General features: G+C 41.9%; 1 non-coding gene across 1 annotated transcript; it reads right to left on the bottom strand.

The window, feature by feature from the left end:
- Positions 1–11,564: 11,564 nt before the first annotated feature.
- On the bottom strand, positions 11,565–11,636 carry TRNAE-CUC (transfer RNA glutamic acid (anticodon CUC)). The gene has a single exon. It is a non-coding gene; the product is annotated as a tRNA-Glu (tRNA).
- Positions 11,637–12,381: the final 745 nt, after the last annotated feature.

The raw sequence follows: 12,381 nt of genomic DNA, 5'->3' as shown, positions 1-12,381 counted from the left end.
CTTTCACCCATTGTCTCTCAACCCCTCTGACCATCACTGCCACACATTTTCAGCTTCACTGGCCTGCATTCATGCATACTGGCTTTGATCCCATCCAGGAGAGCACAAAACAACTGCAGATGCTCCCTCTGCCTGAAGAAGGGTGTTTGTACCTGAAAGCTTGCAAAGAAGATTTTTTCCAGCTATTTGAGTTGGTCTAATAAAATATATCAGATTTACCCAAAGAACCTTGTCTGCCTATGTCCTTAAATCAACACAGCTAGAACCAACACCCCTTCCAAATTCTACTAAACTTTTCAAAACAGTTAAGCCTGCTAAACATGACTCACACCACAAATGTAGCTGTGCCATCTCATCACAACAGATTTCAACCTTTAGAAATGACCTACTCTTCCAAGTCAGTAATATAATTCTGCATGTCACTAATAAGACCCTCTATAAGAGCACAAACTGCAAAGGATTCAATTTGAATCCTACAACCACATATGTTGCTATTCAATTATTTTTGGAAGGTCAAATTCATCACATAACTCAGAAAAGGATTTAATATGATTCCTTACTAGAAAATGCCCTACATACACAATACTTTTATCTTTCCACCTTCTCCACATCAGTTTGTAGGCCACATACTTCAAAAAGGGATTGCCCCAAATTGAAGTTTTCTGATGTAGCAAAGGATGGAACTTCGGCAAGTTTGCCAAATTTTTCCAAGCTTGTCAGGATGCCAAAATTGTAGGAATTTGGAAGTTTGAAAGATGATGAAAAGTAGAGCTTGTGATGGTAGATAATAGAACAGGAACAAAAGCATCTGTTCCATTCCCATACATACAAAAGAGTTAACAGTTATTTCAGTAACCCACTATATAGCTTGACTTCTAAGAAAGCACTGTGATATTGTTGAAGGTTTGGAAGATGAAAACCATCCATTTCAATTAATAGTTGCAACTTTTTGATGAAAATCAAGTCCTGAAAACTTTTTTCATGAAAGCCCAGAAATCTGTTGAATATTTTTTTGATTTTAACATAGGATTGGGAGATTACAATGGGTACGTTACATAATAGGTAAATTAGATGAGCTAAGACTGTCATTTTTAAAATATTAAAATTAAATTTTAAAATAACACACCCCCCATAAGGATGTTGCTAAACTGTTCCATTAGTTCAGATCCTTTACTATAACATCAATAGGCTTCTGAAAGTTTTGGCAGACAATAATATTAATATTATTGGATATTTTAATACCCAAATAAGTTCGGGTATTAGCTATTGAAATTTCCACTTGCTAAACATACCTTTGTGATATGCTGAGGTAGTCCAAGTAACTCAGATTTAGTCCCAATTAATTTTATAATCAGATAGATAGCTAAAATTATTGATTAATAATAAGAGGGCAGAACCTGATCTCTCAGATTGTGACAAAAGTATTATTGTATCATCTGCATACAACAAGAAACTGCATTCACTATCTGCTACCTCAATGCTTTATTCCTTACAGCTGTAGCCAATGGTTCCATATGCTAAATCAAACAGAAAGGTGGATAATGGGCAACCTTGTTGAGCCCCCCTTTATAAAGGAAATGGATCAAATGACATATTATTGGTCCCAACTCTTAATGTGGGATTTCTATACAGCAGCTTATAAATTCCTTATAAATTCTTTATCAAAGCTCAACTTTTGTAATACAGAAAAAGAAACACAATCAAAGGTCTTCTCTGCCTCAAGTGGTAAAAGAACCATAGGGACTTCAGAATTTTGTATCACTGCTACTGGATCAGTAACCTGACATACATTTTCTGAACCATGCCTTTTTTGATAAATCCTACTTGACTGTTATGAATTAACTTCTGGTGGATCTGTTCCTAGACAAATTGGAGGATTGGGCCAAAAGAAATCTCATGAAGTTCAACAAGGATGAGTGCAAAGTCCTGTACTTAGGATGAAACAATCCCATGCACTGATACAGGCTGGGGACTGACCGGCTGGGCAGCAGCTCTGCAGAGAAGGACCTGGGGGTTATGGTGGACAATAAACTGAATATAAGCCAGCAGTATTCCCTTGTTGCCAAGAAGTCTAACAGCATACTGAGCTCTACATTAGTAGGACCTTTGCCAGCAGATTAAAGGAAATAATTATTCCACTCAATTCTGCACTGGTGAGGCCATATCTGAAGTACTGTGTTCAGTTTTGGGCCCCCCACTATAGAAAGGACATGGACAAGTTGGAGAGAGTCCAGTGGAGGGCAACAAAAATGGTGAGGTGGCCGGGGCACATGAGTTATGAGGAGAGGCTGAGGGAACTGGGTTTATTTAGTCTGCAGAAGAGAAGACTGAGGGGGGATTTAATAGCAGCCTTTAACTACCTGAAGGGTGGTTCCAAAGGGGATGGAGCTAGGCTATTCTCAGTGGCGACAGAAGACAGAACAACGAGCAATGGTCTCAAGTTGCAGCAAGGGAAGTTTGGGTTAGATATCAGGAAGAACTTTCTCACTAGGAAGATAGTAAAACACTGGAACAGGTTACCCATAGAGGTGGTGGAAGCTCCATCATTGGGGATTTTCAAAACCCAACTAGACAAAACTTTGGCTGGGGTGATCTAGTTGGGGCTCATCCTGCTTTGAGCAGGGGGTTGGACTAGATGACCTCCTGAGGTCCCTTCCAACCCCAACTTTCTATGATTTTATATTCTAATCTATGCAATAACATTTTGGCTAAGATTTTAACTGCATTCATTTTTTTTAAATGTTCTACAGTTATAATAATTTATCAAATCCTTGCCTGTTTTAGGATTTACAGAAATAATAGTTTTTCATAAAGTGGTTGGTACTGAACCTTGGCTTTTCATATCATTATACTCATTCAATAATTGACATAACAATATATCTTTTTTTTATATAAAACTCCACAGGAAACCACCTGCCCAGAGATTTATTTCTGTGTATGTGTTTTAAGACTAAAATAATTCCATCTAATGATAAAGAAGCCTCTAAAACTTCCTCTTTCATTGCTAATTTGTTGAATATGTATAAACTTCACAACTGTACCTAGTTACTCACTAATAACATTCAGATTCTTGGTTTACAAATCAGAATACAAGCTGACTGATTTGTCTCTGCATCATATGCATATTCCATGGAGACTCTCTTATAGCTGCTATTTTATTATGCCTAGATTTACTCTTTAATCTATATGCTAGTAACCTTCCTGCACATTTCCCTGATCCCTGTATAAAGCATGCTCCACTTTTTGGGACAGTACTTTATTCAGTTCGTATCTCACATTGGTAAAAACGCATAGTTTATCAAAGGATTTGTGACATAATCCTCATCTAAAAATTTATTTTTTTTCTTATTAAAGTATCTATTTCTGTACCTTCCCCCCTTTTTGAAGAAACATATGAAATTATACGCCCTCATAAAAAGACTAGTAGTTTCCCATAATACTGAAGTTGAAGAAGCAGTAAATTGGATTAAATTACATATTTTTTTTTAAATTCCTCTAAAGTGAATGCTTCAAATGTATAATCTTTCAACAAGAAGGTGCTGATTCACCAGTAATTATTTACAACTGGTCTGCCTACAATGAAGAGCTGAAGCTCCACCTCAGCGTGGTCTGAAACAGCCACAGAACCAATAGAGGCATTGGCCACAAGAGATTACTAACCCCACCCAGCCATGCTACAATTTTTTGAGATTCCTGTCCTGACAAATAAGTTTCTTAGAGCATACAAATATCAGTCCTCTGCTTTTTAAGAAAAGAAAATATGTTCTTCTTTTTCATAGGCTGTTAAAGCCCTTAACATTCCAAGATATACACTTAATAAGACTGGCCATTCTCAATGACTTCATCTTCTATATTCAATTTTGTATGTAACTGGCAATTTGCCAGTTTCCTTAATTTAAATGTGCAACCTTTATCGTTATACTTCCTTTGTTTGCAATATCAACATTCTCTCATATATTTAAAGCTTATAGCATATGCTCCAAGAGCACACTTGAAAAAATCATGAGGAGGGAAAGGAAAAGAAAAACAAAATTACGTACAAGAAATACTAAAACCAAACTTACTCTAAGATGTACCATGTCCACCAGAAAGGTTTGGGCAGATATAGCACAAAACTCTCTCCCACTCTGCAAAAATAAAGACAAAAGACATTAACAAAAATCATATGAATGCCATGCATTGATAAGCAGTGTTAAACAATGTAAAGACCCTCACTTTTTTTTTCTCCTTTTTTGTACAACCCAGATTATTCCATAAAATTATCCTTTCCAGATCATATTGATGTAATAAAGGCTTCTACATTTTAGGGTCAGTAAAACTGAAGGCTTTCCCATAGTGAATCAGGTTCAGATGGCAGGATACTTCACAAAGTATCTCAACTGCTTGTATCTGGCCCATACTTTTGCTGTTTTAAACAGAGCCTGCTTTTCAGTCACCTCATGGGAAAAATCAGGAAATGGCATTATACGAATGCCAAACTCATCCCATGTCATCTTTCCTAGTTCTATGGCAGATTTGAGCACTCTCTCTTTGGTGCTAAACAACAGAAGGATTGGTTTTCCCCTCTATCTCCAAATCATTGAGTAAGGAGTTTTTCACAAACTCAGTGGGATTACCTTTTGTGGACCCCTTGGGCACTCTAACAATGTGGATGTTGTATCTCTTGGATTTGCCTTCCAAGACCAGCACTTTGTCCCCAGAATCTGCAGCTCCTAGCTGTGACAGCCCATCTGCCTGGACATTTCCACAGTCCAATCCTCAGGCAAAAACTCTGACTAAATACAAGCATTCAAGAAGCCTGTAACAAAATTGCTCTAAATGTTGAGCTGCAATCTAAGTGCCCCTGTTTGAGTCAGAAGGAAGCGAAACACACATTAGCCCTTATGGGCAGATGGGGCAGAGGGCTCAGAGCCTGCCTGCATGGGCTGAGTGCAACAGGTAGAGGGGACTCCCACACACCTCCCAACATGCCCTGTAGGCTCCCTGGGCTGCCAAAGACTCCAGGGAGGAGATGAACAGCTGAGGTGCACCTGATTGGCTGGCAGGGACATCACAGCCACCCACCTGGACCTCATGTGGAAGCAGCTCATCATGGCATGTGTCTTCATGGCCATGAGCCACCTGCATGCCCACTCAGTGCACCCTGTGCCCACCAAGTGTGTGTGTGTATATGTTGGATGCCTGGGTTCTGTGTGGGTATGTATGTGCGTGCTCCTCCCTCCACATACACAAAACCAGGTATCCTGGATACTCATACGCACATGTACACACACACACACACATGCACACACACACACGGGGAGCAAATGGGAGTTTGCAAGCAATTCACAGGAAGCAAGACGAGGAAGGAGAGGAGTAACAGAAACCAGGCACCAGACACCAGACCCTGCTTTTTGAAGGTAAGTGAGCCAGGGCTGCCTGTGTGTTCAGCTGGCTGAGTATTGTTTGGTGGTCTGTATGTGTTTTGGGTGGGTGCTCCAAGCAGCTGGGAATGATGCTAGCTGAGTGATTGATTTTGTCTGACAAAAGCCCTTACAAGGGGACAGAACCAGGCCCAGTAGAGTATAAAACAGGGATGGGCAAAATGACCGATCAGGCCAGCAGCCAGACTCCATTTCCCAGCAGCCCTGGTGCTCATGGCTGGGGCAATCTCCATGGAGACCCCAGCCACAGCTGTGCTGTGAAAGCTCAAGGCTGGAATTGCCATGGAGACCAGCCCCAACTGCGCTGGCAGGGCATGTAGCAGAGCAAGGCAGGCGGCTGCTCCAGATCCACTGGGATCTTTCAGTGGGGGCAGCTTACTCCAGAGCCAGGGCATCTGTACCCTGCACAGTCCAGGCAGGGAAGCACAGGCAGGGGATTGTGGCTTTCTCCCTGCTCCAGACCAGGCTATTACCACTGCAAGGAGCTATGGCAGAGCCACGATCCCCTGCTTGTGTGCCCCTATCTAGAGCAGGCTACAGATCACGGCTCTGCCCTGGGTCCAGAGCAAGTTGCCCCCATCACAAGATCCCAGCAGCTCCAAAGCAGCCACCTGCCCTGCTCTGCCGCACACCCTGCCAGTGCAGCTGGGACTGGTCTCCACAGCAACCCCAGCCTTGAGCGTTCATGTGCAGCTGCAGCTGGAGTCTCCATGGAGACAGGCCCCAGCTATGCACAGGGGCAGCTGGAAAATGGAGTCCACTACCAACTGGATCCGGCCCGTGGGCTGGACTTCGTCCATTCCTGGTATAAAAGGACACTCCCTGATCAACTAGGGAGTGAGGGAGCAGGGGGAGCAAACAGGATAGTTCACAAGTCAGTTTCCAACCCCCACTGTTGCAGGGAAGCCTTTTTAGGTAAACTTTTTCCTTAATTAAGAGTGGTTAACCTACATATATTTAGTGTAAGTAACTAAAACTCAGCAGTGGGAGTGTCTACACATTCATTAATGTGCAGTAGTTACTGCACATTTAGTTTAGTGCTTGATTAATGAAGTTTTAACTAAATGCACAGTAACTACAGTTACTGTGCAGTAGCACTGGCACACGGACTTTAAGTGATGCTTACTCCACAGTAGGCTAATACTACTGTCCAGTGGCATATTTGCACAGTTTTTGCCTGGTACTGTGCAGTGTTATTAAGCTATTGCTCATTAAACATCTCATGTAGACATGCCCAGTTAAACCAATACTTAAGCCCCTTGCTTAAAATATAATCCCAAGGAAAGGGGAGTTCACTAGCGAGTTACCTAGAAATTTTCTCTCACCTTCTTCACTGTAAGCTTGGTAAGTGGAAGCAAGGAAAAGGGAACCTTTTGGGACCAAGGAGCAGCTTACAGTGCAGTTTCCTTGGGAAGGTCTGCTTTGAAAGAGGGGCAGGTAGAGAGAGGCAGTGGATTAAGAGTCCCAGATAAATGGTTGAAAGATGACACAATGCCAGAGCCACTGCCACTGCCAGCTCTTCTGCTTGCACCTGTGAGGTTTTGTCTCAAGTAGAATTTTATACGGGTTTGAAGAATTTTAACCACTAAATCTCACAGGAAATGTCACAAAATAGCAGAAGCCTGTTAGATTTATATCTGCTTCAGTCCACAGCACCCCCTGGCTCCAACTATAGATATTTTGAGGTCAAGCACCAGGGTCAAGCACCTGTAGACAAACTGGATGAACTCTTCAGGTAAATGAGTTAATTACCAAATAATGGTGATACACCTAAGTTAGCTACACCACTGTAGGACTCAATACCACTGACTTCAACAGAGTTACTTTGAATTTACAATGAGCAACCGGAGACCAATACCTGCTGCAAACAGGTTCAGGCACTGGATTTTCTTTTTATTCTTCCTTCCGTGAAGATCTGAACACTACACACATTTTTGTCAGAAATGATTACGCAATGTAGGTGTAAATGCTGGTGGATTTTGACATTGGTCCTAGAGATCCAGTAGTTCTATTCATGATGATACAAAATGTATTTTTGATCAATCTCCACAGAAATGATCATCATTACAGCCCCTCTTTGTTCTCTATCACCATTTACCAGAATATTTGAGCAATTTCAGATTTTGTCATATGGGAAAAGATTTTTCTTTACAGAAATAAGCAATACTATGGGGTTCCTATACATGTGCAGGGAAGCTGCTCCAACACACTGTGATTACAGCAAGCTGGATCAGACTTGATTAATTGAGTCTGCTGGAATGTGGCAATTACCACACTCCAGCAGACTCCAGCATCACGTGTATCAGCATCTCCGTGCTGAAAAGTGGCAGCGGAATGCTTTAACCTAAAGCTTATTCAATGAGCTTTAATTCAAAGAGCTGTGCTAATTAAAGCACCCCTTCCTCCCAGCCTCCCAGAGTATATCTGTAAATGCCTATGGTGACTGGATATTTGATATAGAAAAAAAATATACCTGAGATTCAAATTCAGGAATAGACTAAGACCCTGGGAACAAAAAAGAATGGGAGATAAATACACTATAGGATTAGGGGGAAAAATCATGTATGTACTCAAACTAGGACTCTCGAACAATTTAGTATCAAAAGTTTGAAAAGGAGAGGGGTTATAATGTATTTTGGTGTGTTTGTAAGGATTCTTATTACCCAGAAGCAGGTGCTAAATACAAGCAACAGTAAAAGGAACTAAAGGCTAAAAATGCATTTTTTTTTTCCATTTTGTTTTGACAGTATGCATTATTTTACTCAGGTATTTATATAATTAAAGGGGGGACTTTTTTTTGGTTGAAAGTATGTAGTGCTCATGTGCGTTTTGAGCCTCCTGGCAAGCACAAATCACAAAACATTTAAAAAATGATACCAAGTATAGATACTTCAGTACAGAGTTATACGGTTCTGATTTATGTTCCTAGTGCGAGGGTTTCTATCTTCAGCATGATTTAAAGTAATTAGCTGGTGACCACTCTGAATAACTATTAAGATGACAACAAAGCACCTCTTAGTTCCAGGCCCTTTCAAATCTAATAATAATTTTTCCCAAAGAGACAGGGGCAAATCCTCGGTTGCTGTAAATTAACTAGGCTGTATTTACTTCAGTGGACTCTTCTGATTTATATTCAGAATTCAGTTGGCCCTGAATTATGACCTCATCTGATTTGAGCATCAGCTTTCTCCCTATCAAAATGTGTATGTGTGTGAGCCACATACTGGTAAAAAAATGTATGATATGTTTTGCATATATGGCACAATCATACAGTGCTCCATAAACCAATGTATACAGCTGGGGAAATGAGAAGCTAACTATCTAGGAAATCAAGGGGACTTTTATATAAAAACCAGAGCAGTTTTACTTTGAATTTTTGCTGCTTTGCTTAAATGTAAAGGCAGTTTAGGAAGATGAGATTTTTTTTTTTTTAACCTGTGAACTAGCAAAAGATATTGCACACTGAAAATGGTGACATTTCTTAGTGAAAGCAGCACAAAGTTTTCCCTGGGACAAATTTGTTACAAATTGCTATATTGCTTTAGGCTAGATGTCACATCATGTTCAAGAGTTGAAATTTTATTGTGTCTCAGAAATCAGACAAATTCTCCTGAAAAATCTCAGCATTTTCTCTCTAAAATACTTATCAACCTAAAATTAATAATTTTGCTCTTCTGTACTACTATAACAAATGTTCAGAATTTATCAGCTGTCTTTTGGTAGTGACACTTTGAATGACTAGACTAATGATTTAGAAAGTTCAGTACTACCACAATAGCTACAAAGAGTCCAAACTATGACTTCATAATGTTCCTTGAATGATCAGCAGACTGGCTAATTAGTTTTGGGGAAGTATATTCATGTTTGATCTAAGATACAAAATAAACTAGTCTTTATCTAAATTGTGGTGATTCAGTTTTAAAAAATAGCAACACACACAGACTCTTTATACCACGGGCATTTTTTTTCTGAATCTTGGTACATATTATTTTGTCCCGTTTTTGATGGGAGTGGGGATAGCTCCAGCTGTTAAAATGAAAATATAAAATATAAGGTAATATAAGGTTACACTATATAAAATTAAAGTAGGTCTTAAGAGTACTTTTAAAAATCCTGGAAGGTATCACTATGAGCACAGAATCATTTTGTAGCAACACAAACCTCTTTCTCCCAGGCCAGAAATGCACGAGCAACAGACAGTAGGTTCTCATACTAGCTGAACCAAACTCTGATCTCTCTCAGAAGTGGAAATGTCCCATCTGGTCCAATTTCAGTGAGTTTTCTTGCAACACTAAAAATCTGTTCTTAAGAGTCTCAAAGCTAAAAAAAATTAAAATTGAATCAGTTTCCTTGCTGCAGTAACTCAGAGAATTCCAGAATGTAAGACTACAAGCCTGGGGGAATCCTCTGCCAAAAATACAGGCCTGAAATTTCCTTTTAAAACTTAGTCAAATATAATGTGAAAAGAAATAGAAAGTGACAGTGAAGTAAGCAAAGTAAGGTTCAGAAAAGTCTGAACTTTCAAAGGGATAGTATCATAGTACTTAGAGTCGGAAGGGACCTAAACAGATCATCAGGTCTGACCCCCTGCCCCGGGCAGGAACAGGTCCCGGGGTCATATCACCCCAGCCAAATATCTGTCCAGCCTCCTCTTGAAGACCCCCAAGGTAGGAGAGAGTACCGCCTCACTCAGAAGCCTATTCCAGAGCCTGGCAGCCCTAACTGTAAAGTAATGTCTCCTGATGTCCAGCCTGAACCTTCTCTCTAACAATTTGTGGCCGTTATTCCTAGTAACCCCGGGTGGTGCCCAGGGAAACAGAGCCTCCCTCAATTCCCACTCGTCTCCCCTGGTGAGTTTGTAAAAGGCCACTAGATCCCCTCTCAGCCTTCTCTTGTGGAGGCTGAATAGGTTCAGGCCCTTTAGCCTCTCCTCGTAGGGCCTGCCCTGCTGCCCCCTGACCATGCATGTGGCCCTCCTCTGGACCCTCTCAATGCTAGCCACACCCCTCTTGAAGTGTGGCGCCCAGAACTGGACACAGTACTCCAACTGTGGCCTGACCAATGCTGCATAGAGGGGAAGGATCACCTCCCTGGGCCTGCTTGTGATGCATCTGTAGATGCACGACAAGGTGCGGTTAGCCTTACTGACCGCTTCCTTGCATTGGTGGCTTCTGTTCATCCTAGAGTCAACAATGACTCCAAGATCCCTTTCTATGTTGACAAGAAAAGTGTTCCCCAGCCTATAGGTGTGTTGCTGGTTCCTTCTCCCTAGAGGCAGTACCTTGTACTTGTCTGCATTGAATTTCATCCTATTCTCATTCGCCCACCTCTGTAATTTGTCTAGATCTAGCTGGATTCTGTCCCTCCCCTCCAGCATGCCCTCCTCACCCCACAACTTGGTGTCGTCAGCGAATGTGGGCAGCGTGCATTCCACATCCCCATCCAGATCGCTGATAAAGATGTTGAACGGTACAGGACCGAGCCCTGGGGTAACTCCACTGCCCACATCGCTTCAGGTCAAAAATGACCCATCCACAACCACTCTCTGGGAGCAACCATTTAGTCAATTTGCTACCCATCTGACTGTGCAGGCATCAATGCCACAGTCACCAAGTTTTTGTAAGAGAATGTGGTGGGAAACAGTATCAAAGTCCAGGAAGACAACATTCACCCCGACACCCTCGTCCAGGGACTTTGTGACCTGATCATAAAAAGAAGCCATGTTAGTCAGGCAGGACCTGCCCTCAGTGAACCCATGTTGGTTGCCCTTGAGCATTACCTCCCCTGCTGGGCCCTTGGTGATGTGCTCCTTGATAATTTTCTCAAAGGTCTTCCCAAGGACCGAGGTAAGACTGACTGGCCTATAATTGCCAGTGTCCTCCTTTCTCTCCTTCTTGTAAATGGGGACCACATTGGCCCTTTTCCAATCCTCTGGTACCTGGCCAGTGCCCCACAAGCACTCATAGAGCCGTGCCAGGGTCCCCACTATGACCCCTGCCAATTCCCTCAGCACCCTCAGGTGAAGAGCATCTGGACTACTGATTTAAACATGTCCAACCCCTCCAAAAGTTCCCTAACTAGGTCGTCCCTGAACCTAGGCATGGTGGTGCCTCCCCTGGGTCCATCCGCAAAAAAATGTACTTCCCTGACCAGGAATTGAACCTGGGCCATGGTAATGAGAACACCAAATCCTAGCCACTAGACCACCAGGGAAGCATTTGAGTTATACATACACACATAGCTTTCAGGTATGTACAGTCCCATGTCTAGGGCAAACAGAAAAACAGAAGTGAGACCACCTGCAAATTTGTTGTGTCTCGTACTCAAGCCAGGATTATACAGGTACATTATAGTGTCAAAGCACAGGAACCCTAGGTTTGCATAGGCCATAACATGGTATTGTATGAACCTGTTTTAAAACTTTGGTCAAAATGTACTAAGGCTGTAACTTCCAACAAATGCATAATTTTAAGCGAGGCCTAGCAGAAGCTATTAGTGTCCATATTTTCTCATATACAACATGCCACCAAATAAAATGCACACCTGATTTTTGTAAGGTAAAATGTGAAGAAAACAATTCAGAATAATGACCAACCATGAGACACAGAGTAAGCCCTCTTGGGAACATAAAGGACATGTCCCAACGAGTGTGCATGTGCAGTTTGTGGCAACTCAAAAGTTTGAGGCACTGCCAACTGCACACAGTGCACATGCACCCATTTGCCATGTTGCAATTTGCAGCACAGTGAGGGTTTTTTTGTTTTGTTTTGGTGGTTGTTTGCTTGTTTTAAACACACAGAGATCGCGGTGTCAAAAAAAGGCACTGGAAAAGTGGTACGGTGCACATGACAGCAGTGTGCATTTCCAGAAAGGGAGCCTGGCCACACTCGGGCTGTGAGCCAAGCTCCAAGCAGCCAGCTTGGTACTGCAGCAATCCTGGGAGGCCTTCAGGACCCCA

This window comes from Alligator mississippiensis, chromosome 5, assembly GCF_030867095.1.
Source record: "Alligator mississippiensis isolate rAllMis1 chromosome 5, rAllMis1, whole genome shotgun sequence".
Lineage (NCBI taxonomy): Eukaryota > Metazoa > Chordata > Crocodylia > Alligatoridae > Alligator > Alligator mississippiensis.
The sequence above is the reverse complement of the archived record's forward strand: the minus strand, read 5'-3'. Positions and strand labels throughout refer to the sequence as shown.